This window comes from Prionailurus viverrinus, chromosome A1, assembly GCF_022837055.1.
Source record: "Prionailurus viverrinus isolate Anna chromosome A1, UM_Priviv_1.0, whole genome shotgun sequence".
Taxonomy (NCBI): domain Eukaryota; kingdom Metazoa; phylum Chordata; class Mammalia; order Carnivora; family Felidae; genus Prionailurus; species Prionailurus viverrinus.
The window spans coordinates 70,398,769-70,407,977 of NC_062561.1; the positions used below are offsets into that span (position 1 = coordinate 70,398,769).

General features: G+C 45.2%; 1 non-coding gene across 1 annotated transcript; it reads right to left on the bottom strand.

Moving 5' to 3' along the window:
• Positions 1-4,357: 4,357 nt before the first annotated feature.
• Positions 4,358-4,430, bottom strand: TRNAE-CUC (transfer RNA glutamic acid (anticodon CUC)). Its single transcript has one exon. It is a non-coding gene; the product is annotated as a tRNA-Glu (tRNA).
• Between the last annotated feature and the right edge of the window lie 4,779 nt (positions 4,431-9,209).

Below are 9,209 nucleotides of genomic sequence, written 5' to 3' on the forward strand. Positions count from 1 at the left end.
TGTCTTTCTTAGAAGTAAATAATGTCTGCTTCTAATCAAAAGCATCTTAGATTTGATTAAGTATATTAGCTCCATTTTGCAGATTGAAGAAGAAATTAAATAATTTGCCCATTTCACTGTGTGAGGAAATTAGAGAGCCAGGATTCAAATTCCAGCCAGTTGGATTCTAGATATCATGATTCTGATCACAAAACTACACCACTGCCCCCCCCTCCCCCCACACCCTCCACAACATTTAACACGGTGCCTGGTAAAATAAATATTTGTCAATATAAACTAAACTGTTTAAATAATGAAACTGTTATTCTCAGCAAGAAAAATAATCAAATATGTAGAGAATGTCTCTAAACATGGAAACATCATCATTCTTGTGGGAGAATAATTCAGTTGCTTCCAAAGCTCTGAGCCCAGGGGTCACTGGGGAACCTCGAAGGACTGCATTCTCCACGTAACCTCAGATCTCCACGTAACTCAGATGACTGAGGGGGGAACACCAGGGGTGTGAACCAGATGTCAAGGGCTTGGGTCCACGGACAGTAGCATGCTCTTGGACCCCTGGCTCAGAGTTTGTAAGAGCTACCCGCCCCCCTGCCCCGCCAAAGGCTAACTTCAACCCATCAACTCAACTATTTGACTTTGACTTGTTATTTTGTAATAACATTAATTTCTTTTTCTGATTACTAAAGTAACTCATTCAAAATCATTTTGAAAAATTCCTGAGGAAACAGTATCCACTGTTAACTCCCTGGCATACATACGTCTTCACGTTTTGAATCAAGTTGCTTTTGTAACCTTTTCTTTGACTTAGTATATTTTGTAAACACCTTTCCATATATTAAACATCTAAAACATAGTATTCCATCAAGCAAATATTGTCATTTTTAACTCTTAAACATCTACAAAGTAGAAATATCATTTAGATAAGGTTTACCGTGTGTGTAGTAAGCCGTAAATAGACAATGGGATTTCATCCGGCAAGAGTTAAATGTAGCTGGTTTTTGAAAATGAATGGATGGAAAACTGTCTTTTTTTTTTTTTTTGACGTTTATTTATTTATTTTGAGAGAGAGAAAGAGAGCACCCACATCTGTGAGCAGGTAAGGGGCAGAGAGAAGGAGAGAGTGAATCCCAAGGAGGCTCCTCACTGTCTGTGCAGAGCCCAACAAGGGACTCGATCTCACAAACTGAGCTCATGACCTGCGCCGAGATCAAGAGTCAGCCACTTAACCGACTGAGCCACCCAGGTGCCCCAGGAAACGGTGTTCTGCGTGTCCCCTTGAGATCCTCCCTTCCTGCCCCTTCCCCAACCTCCCAAAGCAAAGTCTTCTTTTTTATGTTTATGTGAAATAGGACACATCAGTTCCCCAGGGGTGAGGTAACAAAGCACCACAAACTGGGTGGCCTACAACAACAAAAATTGATTCTCTCACAGTTGGAGCTACAAGTCCAAATTCAAGGTGTCGACAGGGCCGTGTCCACCCTGAAGACTCTGGGGTAGGATCCTTCCTCGCTTCTGGCCGCCATTAATCCTTGGCTTCCTTTGGCTTCTAGAAACGTCACGGCAATGCCTGCCTCCACCTTCATGAGGTCTTCCCAGTATATCTCATCTCGTCACACGGCCTCCTCCCCTGTAGTCTCTTCTCTTCTTTAGGACCCCAGTCACCCTGGATTAAGGGCCTTCTCTCCATCTTTTTTTCTCTTATTATCATTATTTTCGTATTGCGCTTAAAATACACATAACATAAAACTTACCATTTTAACGAGCTTCTAGTATACAATTCTGTAGCAGTAAGTACATTCCCATTGTCATTCGATCATCTCCACTATCCATTTCCAGAACGTTTTTTTTTTTTTTTTTTTTTTTTTTCAACGTTTATTTATTTTTGGGACAGAGAGAGACAGAGCATGAACGGGGGAGGGGCAGAGAGAGAGGGAGACACAGAATCGGAAGCAGGCTCCAGGCTCCGAGCCATCAGCCCAGAGCCCGACGCGGGGCTCGAACTCACGGACCGCAAGATCGTGACCTGGCTGAAGTCGGACGCTTAACCGACTGCGCCACCCAGGCGCCCCTTCCAGAACGTTTTTAATGTCCCAAACTGAATCTGTGTACTCCCATTAAAGAATAGCTCCCATGTGCCCTCCGTTCATCTCCTGGTGGCCTCTGTTCTACTTTGTGTCTCTATCCATTTGTCTGTTCCTAGGAACTTCTTATAAGTGGAGTCTTACAAATATTTAACCTTTTGTGTCTGGCTTATTTCATCACAGTATGTTTTTAAGGTTCCCCCATGTGGTAGCATGGGACACACTTTCAATCTTTTTCAAGGCTGAATAATATCCCGTTGGATGTATATTGCGCATTTTGTTGATCCATTCATCCGACGATGGGCATTTGGGCTGTTTCCATCCTTTGGCGATTGTGAGTGATGCTGCTGTGCATACCATTGCATAAGAATCTGTCTGAGTGCCCGCTTTCAATTCTTCTGAATATGTGGCTAGAATCAGAATTGCCGAATCACGCGGTAATTCTGTTTGATTTTTGAGGAACCGCCAACCTGTTTGCCACAGTGGTTGTGCCATTTTATGTTCCCATCAGCAATGCACAAGGGTTCCAGTTTTTCCACATCCTCACCAACTTGCCTTTTCTCTTTTCTCCATAATAGCCATCCTAATGGGTACGAGCATGACCTCATCCTGACTAATTGCATTTGCGAAGATCCTATTTGCAAGCAAGGTCACGTTCTGAGGTTCCAGGAAGGACAAGAATTTGAAGGTAGGAGGGACTCTATGAAACCCTGTCCTCTGGTAAAGAGGCTTTCCCTTAGGCAGAGTGCGATTAAAGAGCACAGTTCCCAGAAATAACATTTACCAAAGATAGACTCTTATGTATAACTTTGAATCTGAGTAATGATGGAGGTTAAAGGACAGAAATCAATAATGTTTTCCTCATGTTCATGGCTGAATTGTTGTCTGTTATGGAAGAAAACAGTGTTGAACTAACCAACCTGACTGAAAAATGGATATCTATTTATCATGGGTTTAAAATAGTGCCTGGGTGGCTCAGTCAGTTAAGCACTGGACTTTGGCTCAGGTCACGATCTCATGGTTCATGAGTTCGAGACCCACATCAGGTTCACTGCTGTCAGCTCTGAACCTGCTTAGGATCCTATGTCCCTCTCTCACTCTGCTCCTCCCCTGCTCACATGCTCTCTCTTCTCAAAATTAAATAAACATTTAAAAAAAATAAAGAAACAAGGGAAGCCTGTGTGGCTCAGTCGGTTAAGTGTCCTGATCTCATGGTTCGTGAATTCGAGCCCCACATTAGGCTCTCTGCTTTCAGTGCAGGGCCCGCTTTGGATCCTCTGTCTCCCTCTCCCTCTGCCCCTCCCCAACTCACGCTCTCTCTCCCTCTCTCTCAAGAACAAACACTTAATAAAACAACAAAAATAAAGTAAAAAATAATAAATTGCAGGGTGCCTGGGTAGCTCAGTCAGTTAGGCGTGTGAATATTGATTTCTGCTCCAGTCATGATCTGATGGTTCATGAGACTGAGCCCCAAGCTGGGCTCTGTGCTGACAGCATGCGGCTGGCTTGGGATTCTCTCTCTCTCTCCCTTGTTCTCTGCTCCTCCCCTGCTCACGCTCATGCATGCCTGTGCTGTCTCTCTCTCAAAATAAATAAACATGAAAAATAAATAAATAAAACAGTAAATGGCAAAACCACTCTGAAAAAGGAACTTAGCAAGTGACAACCAAGAGAAATGCAACAGTGGGCTAATTATCTCTCTTGATATACAGTGTGTTTGAGGGTTGTATGGAGCTTGGGTGCTGACTTCAGTGGCCGTTGAGAAGTTTCAGATCTTTCCTCCCTTGGGTGTGTGCTCTGAGAGCTTGCCCTGCAGAGATTACGGATGGCCTTGGTTGGGTCAATGTCTCTGAAAGAGAGAAAGCATGTGTGTTTGAGGTGTGGCACATGACAAGGGGATGTACTTATTAGTTCTGGGTGAGCACATGAATATGTGGCTAGAATCAGCCACATGTAGGAGCACATGACTGCTCCTACATCATTTCCTATTCCTTGCTCCTTGCGGGTAAATTTGTAAAAAAAGAATTTTTTTAATGTTTATTTATTTATTTATTTTTGAGAGAGAGAGAGACAGACAGAGCATGAGCAGGGGAGCGGCAGAGAGAGAGGGAGACACAGAATCAGAAGCAGGTTCCAGGCTCTGAGCTGTCAGCACAGAGCCCGATGTGGGGCTCAAACCCATGAACTGTGAGATCATGACCTGAACCCAAGTCGGACACTTGACTGACTGAGACACCCAGGCACCCCGGCAATTTTTTTTTTTTAAATAAGCTTTATGCCCAGCGTGGGCTTCGAACCCATGACCCTGAGATCGAGAGTCACATGCTCTACTGACTGAGCCAGCCAGGCACCCCTCCTAGTCAGTAAATTTTTTTTAATATTAAAATAATCAAAATCCATAAAAAGAAAATACACAATTGTCTGGTCATTTTATTTATTTATTTGAGAGGAGAAATGTATTCTGATGGGATTAATTATTAATTAATTATTGGATCAATAATTAATTAAGAGCTGTGATTCTAGAGTGCCTGGATGACTTTTGTCACAACCTCAGTCTCCAATCCAGTGTTGTTCTTTGACAAATGGGGATATCGTGCCTACTTTCTTAACCCCACTGGCATTTGGGGGATTAGTGATATATTTTTTTAATGTTTATTTACTTATTTTGAGGGGGTGGGGAGAGAGTGGGGAGAGGGATAGAGGGAGAGGGAAAGAGAATCCCAAGCAGGATCCACGCTGTCAGTGCAGAGGCTGACTTGGGGCTCAGTCTCATGAACCGCGAGATCATGACCTGAGCGGAAATCAAGAGTCGGACTGAGCCACCCAGGCGGCCCAAGGGGATTAAGTAATATTCTTGAGGGTTGTGTCTCAGGGCCTTCTCTTTCCTTCTGCATTCATTGTCCAGCCCCAGCTCACATACCCTCGGTTGGTACTTGGAGATAGAGGTCTCCAGCCCGGGCACCTTTGCTGAGACCGGACCCTAACACCCAGCTGCCCACTAATCACCTTCACTGGGCGCCCAAACATAGGCGTTCAGACTCACCATGTTCAGGATTGACGACCATCTTTCCTTATGAATCTTTTCTCCTTTCCAGTTTCTCTGTCTCTGAACACCAACAACATCCCACCCTGCGGGCTCCACAGGCAAAGCGGGGGGTCACCCTTGCTGCTTCTCCCTCCCTTGCCCACAGTATACAACCAGACACTCACCAAAGCCTCGGTAAAGATTCTCTCCTTGACCAAACCACAGCCAGGCTCCTTTGAGCCCTTCCTTGACTAGGCCTCAACCTCCGCCTATGGAGACTTGAACAGATGCTAACACAGTTGTTAACAGTTTGCAGCCGCATCCTCTAGATGACCCTAGGGCCCCCCACCTCCCACTGGAAGTGCCTCTCTGAGAAAACTCAAGGCTGCCCAGATAACTGACGGTCCCAGCCAAACCTGCCAGCAGGGCCCCTGACTCCCGGCCTCTGCGGGGGTGTGGGAGCCTAACTTCCACAAAGGTCAGTTAGCAAACCCAGGCGGTTTCACGGGGACCAGCACTGCCTTCCTGCTCTTCCTGCTTTTTGTAACTTTTCACTTCCCTGACCCTTCTCAAACCCCTGTGCCCCTACCCCTTCCTCCTTCTCCCTTTAAAACGCCCAGTCACCTCTGCTCAGATGGGAAAGAAACTCAGAAGCTCAGTGGTGGCCTCTGTTGTCAGCAGTTACTGAGTGAGGTCTGTTCTCACTGCTTTAATGTCCAGCCATGTGTATCTTTGACACCCTCTCGGTTCCATCCACGGCTCCCCGCTCCTTCAGTTCTGGCCACCATCATCTCTCCCCTGGACTGCTGCCTCCCAAAGAGGTCCCGGCCCCCAGACTTGCCTTCCCGCAACCCACCTTCCCACTCTCTGCATGGAACAAATTTGGCCGGTGCGCCCTCCACACCCTACGCAAAGCCCTCAGAAATGGCTTGCCCTTGCTCTCAGGATGCCAGAAGTTCTCCAGAATGGTCTGCAGTAGGCAGCCTGTTGACGACCAAATTAGCAAACTCAGGAGGAGTTGGTTGGGAAGCAGAATCCTTTGGGGCCGGCTGACCTCTCCTCTTCCTCCCTGCCTCCAGGGGGATTGTGACTCTGCCCCTCCACCCCTGCCGTCTCCTGGGCCTCCCAGGCCCGTTCCTCCCTGGCTTCTTTGGTGCAAGACTCCAGGTCTCTGGAGGAAAGGGGCATCAGGAAGGGGTAGGGCCGCTTTTCTGTTTTCCTTTTATTTCTTAACGCAACGTTGTCTGCACACAGCTCCGCTCCCTGTTGCAGGGTGCCCTAACATTTTCCTTTCATTTAACCTTTACCTTATTTAACCTTGTGAGCTGGGTTTGGTTGTGATTTCCATTTTATGGATGAGCACACAGGCTTGGAGAACTGAAAACGCTTGCCCCCAGCCCCCCAGTCGGCATAGAGAGGACCTACATTCAAGTCTTCCACATCCGAAGCAATATTTTTGTTCTTCCACCCCCTCTGCTCCTTGGCTCCTCTTTCTCCGACATACCCACTGTTTCGGCAGCCCTACTTCCTTCTGCATTTTAAATTCTGTTGCAAGGGAAGTGTTTCTTCTGGTTTCCTGTCTCAGCGCTCCGTGCTCTTCTGCCCCTCCTGTGTTCCACGGGGCTGACGGCGATCTGCCACTGAAAATGCATCTTCTTATTTGAAAATCTAATTTTGGGGGCCAAGTAATTTCCATAAACGGCTCAAAAATTAAGCATACAGTGAGGCAGGCTATGGTCATTGTGTTTCTGCTGTTACTCTCTGTCTTTCTGTCCCCCCTCTTCTCTTCCCCACCAATAACCACTTCTGTTATTTCCTTGCTTAGTTTTCCAGAGTTTCTTTGTGTGACACAAGTACCGACGTCAATGCTTATATTCTTTGTGTTTTGCACGGAGTGCTGCATACCTCATGCACCATTCTGCACCTTGCTTTTTTTCCCTTAACGATAATATATACTGGAAATCGTCCAGTATCAGGGCACGGAAAGTTCCCTCACTCTTTTTGATAGCTGCAGAGTAGTTCAATGGATGGAGATATTCCGTGATTGATTTAACTTGTTCCCTAGTGATAGAATCTGGCTAGTTTCCATTCTTTAAGTATTACAAAACCATGCTGGAATAACCTTGGATATACCTCATTTTGCACACATAGCACAAATATGCCTGAGTCAGAGAAAATATTTGATAGAAAGTGCCAAATCTTCTAATATACGTTAATATACATTCGCCCCAGCAATGAATGACAGCGCTTGGTCAGCAGTCCATGCTGTTGAACTTTGATATTTTTGCCAATCTTATAGACAAATGGCAGCATATCCCTGTAGCTTTAATGTGCATTTTGCTTATGTGTAAGGGGACTGTCTATTCATATTTTAAAAGTCATTTGTATTTCCTTTAATGTGAATTGTCTGCTCATATCATTTGATCTTTCAGAGAGTAGGTGTTTTGGTCTTGCTATTGACATTTAGGAGCTGTTTATACATTGAGGAGGATAGTGCTTTGTGATATGAGTCATATGAATATTCTTCCCATCTTTGATGTTTATCTTTTTAAATTTTTTAATGTTTATTTATTTTTGAGAGTGAGAGAGAGAGACAGAGTGTGAGCAGGGGAGGGGCAGAGAGAGAAGGAGACACAGAATCCGAAGCAGGCTCCAGGCTCTGAGCTGTCAGCACAGAGCCTGACGCGGGGCTTGAACTCACAAACTGCGAGATCATGACCTGAGCCAAAGTCAGACGCTTAACCGACTGAGCCACCCAGGTGCCCCATTTGACGTTGATCTTTTGAATTTGCTTAGGATGCTTTTTTGCCAAGCAAAACGTAGTTTTCTTCTTAAAGACTGGAGATTCACTTTTGGGGTGGGGGGAAGTGTACAGGTCCACACACGTGTAGATCCATGGAATCGCCATCACAATCAAGATACAGAACAGTGCCAACACCCCAAAAATGCTGTGGTGCTGTTTGTAGTCATGCTCTCCCCCCGCCTAGAAACCACTGATATGTTCTCCCTAACTTTTTTTTTTTCTTTTTAAGAATATTTTATAAATGGGATCACATAGTACCTAAGCTTTTGAGACTGCCTTATCTCAGCATAATGCCTCTAAGACTCATCCAGAGTGAGACCGTAGCATCTGCTTGTTCCTTTCAATTGCTGAGTAGTAGCCCATTTTGCAGGATGTGTCACATTTGGTTTATCCATTCAGCCTTGGAAGGACATTTGACGGGTTTCCAGTTTGGGGCAATTATGAATAGAGCTGGATAAGTACTTACGTACAGGGTTTTTTGTGTGAATATAGAGTAGATACAGAGGAGTGGGGTTTCTTGGTTGTATGTTTGACTTTATTTTTTAATTAATTATTTCAGAGAGGGAGAAAGCACGCACGTGCGCGTGCGCAAGGAAGGAAGGGGCAGAGGAGAGGAAGAGAGAGAATCTTCAGCAAGCTCTACGTCCAGTGCAAAACATGTTGAGGGGCTTGATCTCACCACCCTGGGATGGTGACCTGAGCCGGAATCAAGAGTCGATGCTTAACCCACAGCCATCCAGTCACCCTTTGTTTGAATGTATAGGAAGTTGCCAATTATTTTCTAGAGTGGCTGTATTATTTTGCGTTCCCACCAGCAAAATTGCTTTCCATCCTCCCCAGCAATTGGTGCTGGCAGTATCATTTTCATTTCAGCCATTTTATGTATTAAAAAAAATTTTTTTAATGTTAATTTATTTTAGAAAGCATGCATGTGAGCCGGGGAAAGGGATGGAGGGAGGGAGGGGGGAGAGAGAGAGAGAGAGAGAGAGAGAGAGAGAGAGAGAGAGAGTCTTAAGCAGGCTCCATGCTCAGCATGGAGCCAGACATGGGGCTCGATCCCAAAACCCTGGGATCATGACCTGAGCCAAAAATCAAGAGTTGGATGCTCAACTGAGTCACCGAGGCGCCCCTCTTTCAACCATTTTAATAGGTATGTAACAATAGCTCATTGTGGTTTTAAACTTGCATTTCCCTAATGGTTATGATACCAACTATATTTTCATGGGCTTGATGATGATGTCTTTTTGGCAGAGTATCTGTTCAAGCCTTTTGCCCATTTTAAAATTACATTGTTTTCTTA